The 12,576-nt window shown below is 50.0% G+C and overlaps 1 protein-coding gene across 8 annotated transcripts in view; it reads left to right on the top strand.

Moving 5' to 3' along the window:
- Window positions 1-12,576, top strand: part of TENM4 (teneurin transmembrane protein 4) — a 741,722-nt gene that overhangs the window by 356,327 nt on the left and 372,819 nt on the right. The window lies entirely within an intron of this gene.

Raw genomic sequence — 12,576 nt, 5'->3', positions numbered from 1 at the left:
TCCGGTGAAGTCGGTGGAAAATTGCTTTGCTGTCCGTCGTCAAAAGGCAGAGCCTCTCGCAGGGTCGCGTGAAACCCCCGCCCGTGGGTGACAGGCCAGAGATGGGTTGCCGCACTTGCATTCCAGATGAGAGGGGTGCCGAAGGAGCAGGGTTACTGCTTACAAGGTACCTGTGCGGGTGGGAGCAGACGGGCCAGAGGCTTCCACTCGGAAGCCCATCCCCTGCAGCTCATCCTCTCTGGCAGTCGCCGTGCCTGGTCCTGGCGGAACTCTGCTCGCGCGGCCTCCAGCCTCCAGGTACCCAACCACCCTGGGCGCCCACCACACGTGCTGCCCCACCCCAGGGTCTTACGCTGATCAGAGGATAGCTTTCACACGAAAACTGTCACGCTGGAGTAACTTAAAACGCGTGTTTTTACCCCAGCTTTCCCATGATCTCATCTGCAGATTGGAGGAAGTGCTGTCTCTGGACTCTATTCCACTCTCATCTCTGTAGCTCTCTTCCAAGGCCGCAGAGATGCTGTGGGAGAGAAAGAGGACAAGTTATTCACACGTCTCCTTCTTTGTGGGGAAGGAAAGGGAGCCGTGTTTCAGGATGTTCCTCTTCACTCTCGGACCTTGCTGGCAGATCTCTGAGGGGCCCTGAGATGGATGCAGCCCTGCAGTGGGCCACCCGCTGAGGGAATTTCCCTTTCTGTGGCACCTTGTGCCCACAATCTCTGGGCAGCTTGTGGATGAGGCCCACGTGAAGGAAGGAGGGTCCTGCTGGAGTCCGGCAGCAAAGACTTAGGGAGGGTGGCAGAGACCAGGACAGCCCCTCTGCCCCGGGGAGGGCTTTGTTTCCCAGAGGTCCAGTGAGGGGGTCTGCTGGCCCTGCCACGCCAGAGGTGGGAAGGGGGACGTGGGGATGGCAATCTGAACGAGAACTGGAAGAACCAAGCCAGGTACCAGTGCCCCCTACTGGTTTCCAGCTCTAAATGCAGGATCCTTTGATTCCTCCCCAGGATGTGGGGAGGATTGGAGAAGTGGTTTGAGGGTGGCGGGGGACGTGTGTGGAGACACCAGGTCAGAGGTGAAGGCTTAGGTGGGTTAGTCTCTGGAAAGGATGCTCCAGTGGGTTATGGCACAACACAATCCCAGATTTGGGATCAGGCAGGAGACTAGGTAAGGTCAGGGTCAGGTGGAGAAACCCATCTCCTAAAAAAGTCAGGTGCAGCAGAATTGCAACTATTTGTTCCACCACTGCTGCTAGAGAACTTGGAGTTTTTCCTAGGGATGCACCTGTTTGAGGGGTAGAGGAACAGCAGGTCCCAAATACCAGCTTGGCAGTGTCACCCTCCCCTGATACTCCACCAGCCCTGGGAGGGGGTCAATGACCTCAGCATCTGAAGGGGTTCCCCTCTGTGCAGTGGGGAGCCATCCACACTCCCTCATCCACCTTCCCACCTCCTAGGCCCAAGCCCAAACAGCAGCCCCCTTCTCTCCTCTGCACTACACGCTGAATTTGATGTGCGAGGCCTGTGCAGAGAAAATGGTGTCTAACTGGGAGGCAGGAAGCCTCAGTGCCATCACTGACCTAGGGTGTAGCGTTGGATAAGTTAGATCCTTTCTCTAGACCTCAGTTTCCTCATCTGTAAAATAAGTAGTTTTAATGAAATCAGCATTTCTTGTATTCTGAGAATGTTAATAGTTCTTAGATTGAAGAGGGGTGGAGGGGAGTGCTCTGTGGTCAAATAATGTAGGAAACACTGAGTTAAAGGAACTTAAACCAGTTTCCTTACTGCAGGACTTCTCAGAGCCTTTAATACGTTAATATGCATGCTAATGGAGATATTAGCAAGGAGGGTTGCAAATTGATCTGAGAGTAAAAAACCCTTTATTCTCAGAGCATGCGACAGGACCAGTGTTCCAGTGAACACTTCTGGAGAATAAGTGAGCTGAATCACCTGTAGGCCCTTCTAGATCTAGAATTCCGTGATTTGAAGTCCTTACGTTAAGGTGAAGGTGCACAAGAGGAACATGATAGTAATAACAACAATACTAGTTAATACCTGCTACTGATTATTAGACCCCCATGCCCAGTGCTAAGTGCTTAGCTGTATGACCTCATTTACTCCCTCTACAACACCTTGAGATAGGTTTTATTACCCTCACTGTACCGGATAAGGAATCTGTAGCCCAGAGAGGTTAAGAAACCTGTGTAGGTCACATACCTAGCAAGACGAGATCTGAACTCAGACCTGTATGATTCTAAAACCTTTACCCTTGTGGCCCTAATCATAGTGGATTTCCTCTGCAGCAAAGTACTTGGGTTGTTTGTTCGTTTGAAGGCTTCTTGCCATGGTGACAAATGATCATTTTTCCATAAAATCATGATAGAGTGAGGCACACACCACCCACTTTATTGTATATTCCCTGAGAGCTGAATTACAGCTGAATTAAGCCTCTGTTGTGTGATAACGACGTAGTGGGCGAGCCTGAAGAGCTTCAGGCTCTGATAACAGGGGCAGGGAGATGGTTGCCTGCTTCCCTGGCCATACCGCCCTCTCCTTCCAATCATGCATTTCGGCATTGGGCCAGAGCGCTCTAAGTCTCACTGTGCTCACGGAAGATGGGCAGGCAAAGGAGGTGGGCAGGTGGATCTAACAAAGAGCTCCTCCCTGGCCGCCTCGTCCCTTCCAGGCCTGGACTTCCAAACTCAGACATCCTGCACCTGTCCACTTGCTTCAGGCTGCAAAATTATATTAGTGGCTTTGCTATACTGGAGTCTAAATAATGACAGTACCTCATCCTGGCAGTGAAGGAGCCATAGGGATGGCTCCCCTTTATCCACCCAAGGAGGTTGACAGCTTTGTTGTCAACCAGAACTTACAGCTGAGGACTGGGGCCCAGAGGTGAAGGGCGTGCGGCGGCCGTGTACCTAGCTGAGGTGGAGCCAGGCTCTATGCAGAAGTCTCCGTTCTTTCCCGGCTTCCCCCTCTTCTTCCTGCCCCTTCCGCTCTCACATCTTTCTCCACTGCCCTCGTCTCTTGGTCGCGCATTCATCCCCCTGAGCCCAGTTCTCTCTTTTATCTGTGATGAGAACTCTGATCTTACCATCAGAACAGGGCTTAACTCCACTGGACATATCAGCCAACACATCACATTACGGCCAGTTTCAGGAGCAGGGGGAGGCCATGCTGAGGACCTATCGTGTCAAGCTGCTACACAAGGGCCATTGCCTTCAACCCTCATGACAGCACCGTGGCACCCCCATTTCCCAGATGGGAAAACTGAGGCTCCCAAAAGGTCAACTGACTTGCCAGAGATTGTGCAGCCAGTCATTCAGCAAGTCGGCAAAGCTTGGATTTGAACTCAGGTCTCTCTGATGCTATAGTTTGAGCCCTCTGCCCACCTCTTTTGGAATCAGCAGCTGAGGACACCAAAGCATGACCCCCGGCAACTTCCAGCCACAGGAACGTCGACTCTGCCTCCACATCCGGCCTTGCATTAGTCAATAGTAATTGTCAACAGTATTGATAGTGGTGGAGGCTTTTGCTGAGGTCATGGTGACGCTGCATGCAGCTGCCATCAATAACTTTTTATGGGTCCATTAAAGCCAATTTCTGCCCCCGAAGGTTAATGTCAGCAGCTTTTATGTTGCTGCTTAATATCCAAAATAAATACAGAATTGACGGGGTAATGTAAACACAAATCTTCCCCCTCAGGGGCGTCAGGCGGAGCCGGCCCCCAGGCCTCTCCTGCTGAGCAGAGCCACAGCAAGCAGGAGCTGGCATCATGCCGGGCACACGCTTGGCATCCTCTAAGTGTTTTTTAGAAAGCAGAGGTTGCACTGTGAGCTCCATTTCCAACCACGGGGTCAGGTGGACACAGTGTCTGTTTTGTAGATTCCTTCTGTGATTTGTTCTGTAGCTATGCTGAGCTCCTTCAGTGGACCAGGCATCGTTCTCGAATCAAGAATCTAGATGAATAGCGGGGGAGGTGGAGCTATGACAGCCTTGCAGCCCTATCTGTGGTGGAGGTTTCGCAGGCAGTGTGGCAGGGTGGAAAGAGCTGGTTCCAGATCTAGTGAGGAGACTTGGTCTCAAATCCTGGACCATGTCCCAGTTCTGAAACCTTGAGCAAGTCGCCTCACCTGTCTATGCCACAGTTTCCTCATTTCTAAAACAGTGTGCCAGCGATTACCCAGGGCTGGGAGAAGGGAAATGGGGAGTTCGTGTTTAATGGGTACGAAGTATCAGTTTGGGATGATGGAAAGGTTCTGGAGATGGATAGCGGTGATGATTGCACCACAACGTGAACGTACTTAATGCCGTTGAATTGTGCGCTTAAAAACGGTTAAAAGGCTTTTAGCTATTAATATTGTTTAAAGAGCTGTGGGATGACAGTAGAAGGAGCCATTCGTTTTGCCCTGAGGGTACAAAGGCTCATCCCTTCGTTCCACTCACACTGTGCACCAGAGTTTGAAGGCCAGCCGAGTAGGACTGCACTGAGCGTGAGGGATCTGAGAGAGGCATTCCCAGTAGAGGCAGGTTGCTGGAGCCAAGGTTTGGAGGCACAAAGAGGTGTGGTGGGTCTGGGGAATAGTGAGCATTTACTCCCGAGCTCTAATCCCAGAGGCAAATTGAGAAGTTCACTTAGAAAAGAAACAAGGAAACAATCACAGTTACACCCAAATTATCAAGCAGCCTGGGTGTCAAAAGGGAGATTACTGGGTAACCTAATTAGGCAGCCAGACTGTTTACTGAGAGTCTGTAGATTAGGTGAGCATCCTGAAGCCCAGTGAGAAAGAAGCTCATTACCAATTTAACTCCATTTATCCTCTACCCTCCCTGGCCCCATGCTCACCAGATTTAGTTTTTAAAATCTGTAAGAAAAGCTCTCATTAATTCCCTACGCGGCCAGAGTACTGTAGCTACTCAGCCACTGGACACGAGGCTCCCTTCTCTAGGACAGGAAGCTGGGTTCGTTCCGCTGGGGTAGGGATTCTACCCCTATATTTGACTACCCTTCTGCCCCACAAGCAGGCTCACACTCCCTCCCATACTGCAGAAGTACCTGATGTTTTCAGGCAGTTAGAGTCTCTTACTGGACAGAGTTATCCACATAATGAGGACTGTAAGCCCCCAAGTTCCAGAAGGGATTGAGGAGGGCCTAGTACAGTCAGAGCATCTGAGAATCTGGGAGCTAGAAGGAACCTTAGAGACAACAAACGCATGGATTCTTAACCTTTCCCCATTTTCCTAGACTAGTTTCTTAGTCAAGAAAACTATGACTTAGAGAGCTTAGGTGACTTGCTAACAGTGGCACAGCTAGTAAATGGCAGAGCCAGGGTTTGAATCCAGATCTGCCTCACTCCACTGCCTGTTATCTTTCTTGACCACTGCACTCTGCAGTTTGTTCTGTTTTATAGAAACATGTTTTCATTAGCTCAATGCTAATAAAATATACACAACCTGAGAGCTGATTCTTGCTGTATCCGGAAGGTAAACTTCTTTGTCACTGTTAGAAACTGCCGGAAGAGAAATTGAATCCGTAACCTGTTAGAGCTACTCAGGACCCTAGAGATTATACCAGGTCACTCTCTAATTGTGACATGCTGGAGAAAAGACATTTAAAGTAGACATTGTAGAGGTTTAAGGGAAGAAGTCCAACCAGTAGGTTTCTGAGAAGGTTTTATGGAAGAAGTCCTGGTCCCTGGGCTTTGAGGGACGGGAGGGATTGTACCAGGTAAGGAGGGGGAAGAAAGGGCATTCTCTGTGGACGAAGGCATGGAGGAGGACAAATGTCAGGTGTGTCCCGTGAGGCTGGAACATCGGGTGTGACTGGGGATATGGGGGCAGAGAGCGCTGGGAGGGAAAGTTGGAGAGTTAGGCAGATCCTCTGTCATTTAGCAGCTGTTTGTTGAGCACCTACTGTTATAGGTATTGGGGTTCCAGCCTGATCCAGACAGACAAAACTGCCCACTCATCAGTGGGGAGACTGATCAACAAGCTTAAAAACTACACTATATAGGATGTTTCAAGATGTTAAGTGTTACAGGAGAGGGGATAGGGAATGCCAGGGTGGGACCGGGGGTGCAGCCAGAGGAGGCTTCACTGAGAAGATGACATGTGAGGTAGGCGAGGGAGCTGGCGGCGAGGAAGTCCGGAGGCAAAGCCATCCCGGCAGAGGGAAGGGCGGGTTCAAGGGCCTTGGGGCAGGAGGGTGTCTGCATTGTTCCAAAACATCAGGGAGGCCAGTGTGGCTGCAGTGGGGAGATCAGAGAGGGCACGTGGGGTAGGGCCCACGTGCAGGCCATGGCAGGGAGAATCACAGGAGGCTCTGGGCTGGGGGCTGGGGACTGACGGGGTCTGACTGATACTTGGACAGGGTCATTCTGGAAGCAGCAGTGTTGAACTCCAGCGGGCTGTGTCTGAGTAGGAGGCTACTGCAGTAATTCAGGAAGGGGGGTGGGCGCTCAGGCCAGGACCAGTGCGTGGAGATGGTGAGGATGGGGTCTGTACCTGGGAAGGGGAACCAGCTGCCCTTCCCTGCTCCACCCCAGGGCCTCGTGAGCAGTGAGGAAGACTACAGTATTCTTAGGTTCTGTGACCAAAATGGGGTCCCAGGTACTCTAAGGGGGGGGGCTCACACCTGATCCTTCTCCTGGCCTCACAGCTCCTTCAGCCCAGCTGCAGAGTCCTTTAGCGTTGGCCTGTCCCATGCCGCTCCCCGCTGTCTCTCTCAAAGCTCATGGCCTTGGTCATGAACCACACCCCTTGTCCCTTCCTCACACCATACTCCCTCCATCCAGCTGCTGATCATCTGGATCTCTGACCTTGTTGCCCGACTCCCGCTCCCAGCCTTGTCATGCTGCCCCCAGGAGACTCTTGGTCCCATCTCTTTTGTTATCATCTTGGCTTCTCTGTGTTCGTAATTCCAGCCTTTCCTTCTGCTCAGCTGCCTCAGACTGCCTTGGTGAGGTCTGACCTGGGGCCTCCTCTCCATAGCACCACCTCTGCTGGAATTGCTGTGATCTGGGAGCTGGTATCTGACAGCCACTAATATTGTTGTTCTTGTGAGTTCCTTGTAAGAAGACTTTAAATACATCCCAAATCCGCTCCCCACTGGTGCGCACTGCAGCACTCCCTGGTGGGCAGTACGTGCTAATACAAGCGTACCCTCCTTCTGAACTGGGAGGAGGGAAAAACAGGCCCGGAAAGCTACGCTAAATTAAGATAGATTGCGCTTGTGAAACTAGGTTAGGACCCGCTAGGTTAGGTGCTGAGAGGTACAGTGGTCTAGAGTTTTGCTTTTAATTTGAGCCAACATGACTTTCAGTTCCAGTGGAAGCAGTGATGTGCACAATGACAAACTTCCTACCAAAAGACATTTGCAAGGCATTATTTCCTCTTGTAAGCTCAGCTTTGTCCAGGGAGAGTGGCTCTTGGCCGGTTTCAACTTCATATAATCCAGGATGACTTCAGGGAGGAAAGAGAGTAACCGATGGTGAGGAAGGAGCTTCCTGCCCACAGGAGCCTAGTTCCAGTGCTGGGGTGTGTGGAATCCAGGGATGAATCTGGTTTCAGTGTTAGGCTCTATCACCAGACCCAGTGTGACCTTGAGCAAGTTACTTGTCCTCTCTGGACGTCAGTTTCCCCCTGAGCCAAATGGGATCATTGGACTCTCAGGCAGCAAGATAACTGGGAACAGCATGGGCTTGGAGTCACACTCAGAATCCCAGCTCAGCCACTCAGGAATTGGGTGATGTTGTGCGAATGACTGCATCTCACTGAGCCTCAGTTTCTTCATCTGCAACATGGGAATGAACACATGCCTACCTCCTAAAGCTGTAAGGAGCACAAAAGGCAAGTGTGCACATGAAAGATACAGGGCTTCCTTTTCCCAGCTGTGGGCCGTAACTGATCCTGAGATCAGTGCTGTGTTTCAGCACCATCATTTAAAATAACGGGAATAAATGGATGAGAGAGGAGCAGAACAGAATAGAGTACATCAAACATAGTGAAGTCAGTGTTATTTTGTGAATTTTTATTTAGCTGTACTTTACACACAGCACCTGTACTGGGTCGCCACTTACAATGTATTTCTTACTATGCAATTCAGTTAAAAATAATAATAAGTTTAAAAGATGGTACTTGGCACATAGCAGGACCTGATGAATGTTAATTCCTTTCCTTCAAGGACCCCTCAGCTTGAAGATTCCATGATTCATGCTGTCATAGTCTTGTCTAAAAACTATTGGCGTAGTATTTCTAGGGCCCCCTTATGGAGAATGAATGCATTTCTGGGCAGGGCCTCATGATTCAGTTAAAAGAAGCTGGGCAGGCTTCCCTGGTGGCGCAGTGGTTGAGAGTCTGCCTGCCAATGCAGGGGACGTGGGTTCGTGCCCCGGTCGGAGAAGATCCCACATGCCGCGGAGCGGCTGGGCCCGTGAGCCATGACCACTGAGCCTGCGCGTCCGGAGCCTGTGCTCCGCTACGGGAGAGGCCACAACAGTAAGAGGCCTGCGTACTGCAAAAAAAAAAAACAAAAAGAAGCTGGGCTCCGGGATCAGATGGACTTGCCAAAGGTCACACGGCTTATATAATGACAAAGCTGGAATCCCTGGGTTGTAGGACCTGGCCATCTCTCTCCTTCCCTCCCACAGCTTCCTCCTATGTAAATGGCTGTTGGGGTAACTGATAAGCCCTTGAGTAGCTATGGGCAGCAGAAAAAGCACCCCAAACAGGATAAGCTGACAGGAGGATCCAGGGGCCTTAATCTGGGTTCACGTAACCAGCTGAATCTCTCCATCAGCACAAAGGCAACTGGAGAGGAACCCAGGGGAATCACGCACGAGCACCACGTGCAGCCAGCGTGTCGAGATGAATTTGGTTTCCCCCAGCCCATGGGTCCTTGCCACAAGTTTCATTTCACACTAATCAACCCAGGCAGACTGACCACAATATAGAAATGACTTTCTTTCCTTTAACTTTGGACTGGAGGGAAACATGTGAAGCAAAGCGTGAGGAAGAGTTCCTGGGGGTTCATATGGGTTTGAGACATGAAGCATAGCGGGCAGAGACTGACAGTCATTACCCACAGGATCCCCGGAACCAGGCTCAGTGCAAACCCCACAAAAGACCTCTTTAGGGAAGAGGTCTCAGAGAAGCCCAGACCCTCCCCCAGACTCTTCCCAAAGCTACAGGCCCAACTTCCTCTGATGATGGGGTGCAGCAGTGGTGAGGGCTTCCCTGGTGGCACAGTGGTTGAGACTCCGCCTGCCGATGCACGGGACACGGGTTCTTGCCCCGGTCTGGGAGGATCCCACATGCCGCGGAGCAGCTGGGCCCATGAGCCATGGCCGTTGGGCCTGCGCGTCCGGAGCCTGTGCTCCACAACGGGAGGGGCCTCAACAGTGAGAGGCCCACATACTGCAAAACAAAAAACAAAACAAAACAAAACTAGCCTCAGGTCTGACTCCTGGCTGTATGGACTGTTGAGGAATTAGCAAGAAGTTTGTCATGGCTGAGCCTATGGAAATTAAGCGTTGAGGCCTGAGAGGAAAGCTGGGTTCCAGCATGGTAGACGATGGTTAGGAATTGCTGGCTTCAGCCTTTCCCGTGAAGGTCATAAGAAACCACAAAAAAAAGGTTTAAGCAGGGAGTGGTCAGAGGTGGCCGGTACTTCCCCTGATTCAGATGAGGTCATCAGCCCATTAGATAGAAGGTTTTTCCCCCATTTTATGGATGATGAATGGATGGAAATGTGTCCCTCCCTAAATTCCTATGTTGAAGCTCTCACCCCTAATGTGATGCTATTTGGAATTGGGGCCTTTGGGAGATATTTAAGCTTATTAGGTAAGGTTATGAGGATGGGGGGCCCCTCCTGATGGAATTAGTGCCTTAGGAAGAGGAAGAGAGAGATTGCTTTCTCCAGGCACACACACTGAGGAAAATCCATATGTGAACACAGCAAGAAGGCAGCAGTCTGCAAGCCAGGAAGAGAGTCCTCACCAGAACCTGACCATGCTGGCACCCTCCAGAACAGTGAGAAAATACATTTCTGCCATTTAGGCCACCTGGTCTGGGTACCCCAGGCTGACTAAGGCCCCCAAAGCTTAAGTCACTTGCCAGCCAGGAGATCACAAAGCTGATACGTAACACAGGGCAATTAGAATCCAAAGGTCTTAACCCCTGACCACATTGCCTCATGGAAACAGGAATGCAAAAATTTGAGTGAATGACAACCAATGCTTTTGTGGTTTAAAAGGTGCGAAAATCCCCTCCAAAAACACCGCAACTTACACTTATAAGCACAGACTCTGGAGCCAGGCTGCCTGGGTTTGAACCCCAGCTCTTCTTATTAACTGTGTTACCTTGTGTTACACAAGGCAAGTTTCTAAATCTCTCCATGCCTCAGTGTCCTCACCTATGAAATGGGGATAATTCTACTGACTGCCTCATTGCATGTTATGAATTAAATGAGCTCAGAGAGTTACAGCACCTAGGATAGCACCTGGCGCCTAGGTAGTGCTATATAAGCATATAGTGTTGTTATTAGCAATTGTGCAGCATTTTGTGAATCACAAAGTGTTTTCACTTTTTGTTTAACATTTGCAACGACCTTTGAGATAGACAGAGGTCTCATCGTCATTTGAAGGTGCTCTGAGCTCACACAGCTGGAAAGTGGCAGAGATGGGATTGAACCCCAGGTGTCTCTGACCCCACACCCACGCACTGCTGTTCACAACTACAGGCAGACCTCAGAGATGCTGCGGGTTTGGTTCCAGACCACCCAAATAAGAGAGTATTGCAATAAAGCAAGTCACACAATTTTTTTTTTTTGGTTTTCCAGTGCATATAGAAGTTATGTTTACACTATACTGTAGTCTATTAAGTGTGCAATAGTATTATGTCTAAAAAAAATTATATACATACCTTAAATAAAAAATACTTTATGGTTAAAAGATACTAACCATTATCTGACAGCACAGGGTTTCCACAAACCTGCCACAATTTTTTAAAAAATGAAATATCTGGGAAGCGCAATAAAATGGGGTATGCCTGAATATGTGGCAGCTGGTCAAAGCCGACTCCCCAGTTGCCAAGGTCAAGTGTGAAAAGACTCCAGCAGGCCTGATTTTCCTCAGACCAGTTTCTCCCAGTCGGCTCTGTGAGAAGGCTCTCAGACCAGGCTCTCTGTTCTGGAAGAAACTTTCCTTCAAAGAAATAGCCAAACCCTTTACATTCAAGACACCAAAGAGGACTTTTCTTTCCACTACCGCTCAGCAACCTGGCTCCCAAATGAGCATGCCGCTCTTCACTTTGTAGGACCTTAACTACAAAACAAATTGCTCTCCTGAATGTGCCCCCAAGAAGGAAATAATCATATGGAACAAACCAAAGTGTGGTGTAAACAAATTACACACAATTTTGTAAACACTTGTTGACCGTTCCAGCTGCTGTATGGATGGCAGAGGGAGGAGAGAGGAGCCACCCTGGGTGTGAAGTGGGCTGTGAAAAGGCAGAGGAGGCTCTGCAAACAGGAACCAAACGGCTAAGTCAGAAGTTAGCATGTGACAAGCGAGGCTCCTTGGGCATCTCCCGCCCTGCGGCCTCACGTGGTTGGAAAAGGAGAGAAGCGGCTTAAGCCCAAAGGATTCACCCCGCTTTCTACCTGCATCCACCACTTTCAATAATTTCTTACTTCAGCACTAGAGTTAGTGCTAAAAGATGCGTTTTAGTTGGAGAAAATATTGTGTCATTTTTTTCCCCAACTAGATCTAACAAGCTCTTCAGGTGTCTACTCTGGCATTTGCCTGTTATTCTTCACACTTAGGAAGTATGTCAGAGCTCATGACACCATGAATACCTGACATTTCATGAATTATCACATCACCACCTTGGTCCGGGGCACCTGAGCCTGAACCCTGAACCCTGACAGTGGACCTTTGAACTTGAAGCCTGTGTCGAGGGGTGTTGGAGGCTCTGTGAGTCACTGGAAGGGCTCACAGGGCTCAGCACATAGTGGGACTCACGTCTAATATTTATTGTAGCAAAAGGATAAACAGCAAACCAGCAAAGGGGAAAGATGCACAGGGCGAAATCCAGGGGAAACCAGGTGCAAGCTTCCAAGCGTTGTCCCTTAGCAGAGTCACTCAGGATGTGCTTGATTCCTCCAGCAGCGAGCTGTGATGACAAAAGTGCTGTCCAGCAGGGAAGCTCAAGAGAGACCCCTTGGCCAAAGATTTTATCGGGGGCTGGGCACACAGGCACCCTCTGCCTAGCACAGGCCAAAATGCCAGACTCTCAAAGGGAAGCAGGTATTTAGCATAAGCCCTCATTATTTGTCCACACAGTCTAGGCACAGGAAGCCACCCTTCTCATTTAGAGAAGGTTCTGTATCAGGTAAGGAACTGTTTACCAGCCAAGTTTCCAGATGCCAGCCAAGAGCCAACCTTGCAAGCACACCTATCTAAGGATCTTAGGCCGCTGTGTTGACTCTTCTCTGCACAAGCCTCTGATCCTCCCCTCCTGTTTACTAGTGAGTAATCCTAGCCGCTCACCCAGCGTATACCTCTCAGGTCAGCTG

Source organism: Pseudorca crassidens, chromosome 9 (genome assembly GCF_039906515.1).
Source record: "Pseudorca crassidens isolate mPseCra1 chromosome 9, mPseCra1.hap1, whole genome shotgun sequence".
Classification (NCBI taxonomy): domain Eukaryota; kingdom Metazoa; phylum Chordata; class Mammalia; order Artiodactyla; family Delphinidae; genus Pseudorca; species Pseudorca crassidens.
Note: the sequence above shows the minus strand (reverse complement) of the source record. Positions and strands in the feature narration are given on the sequence as shown.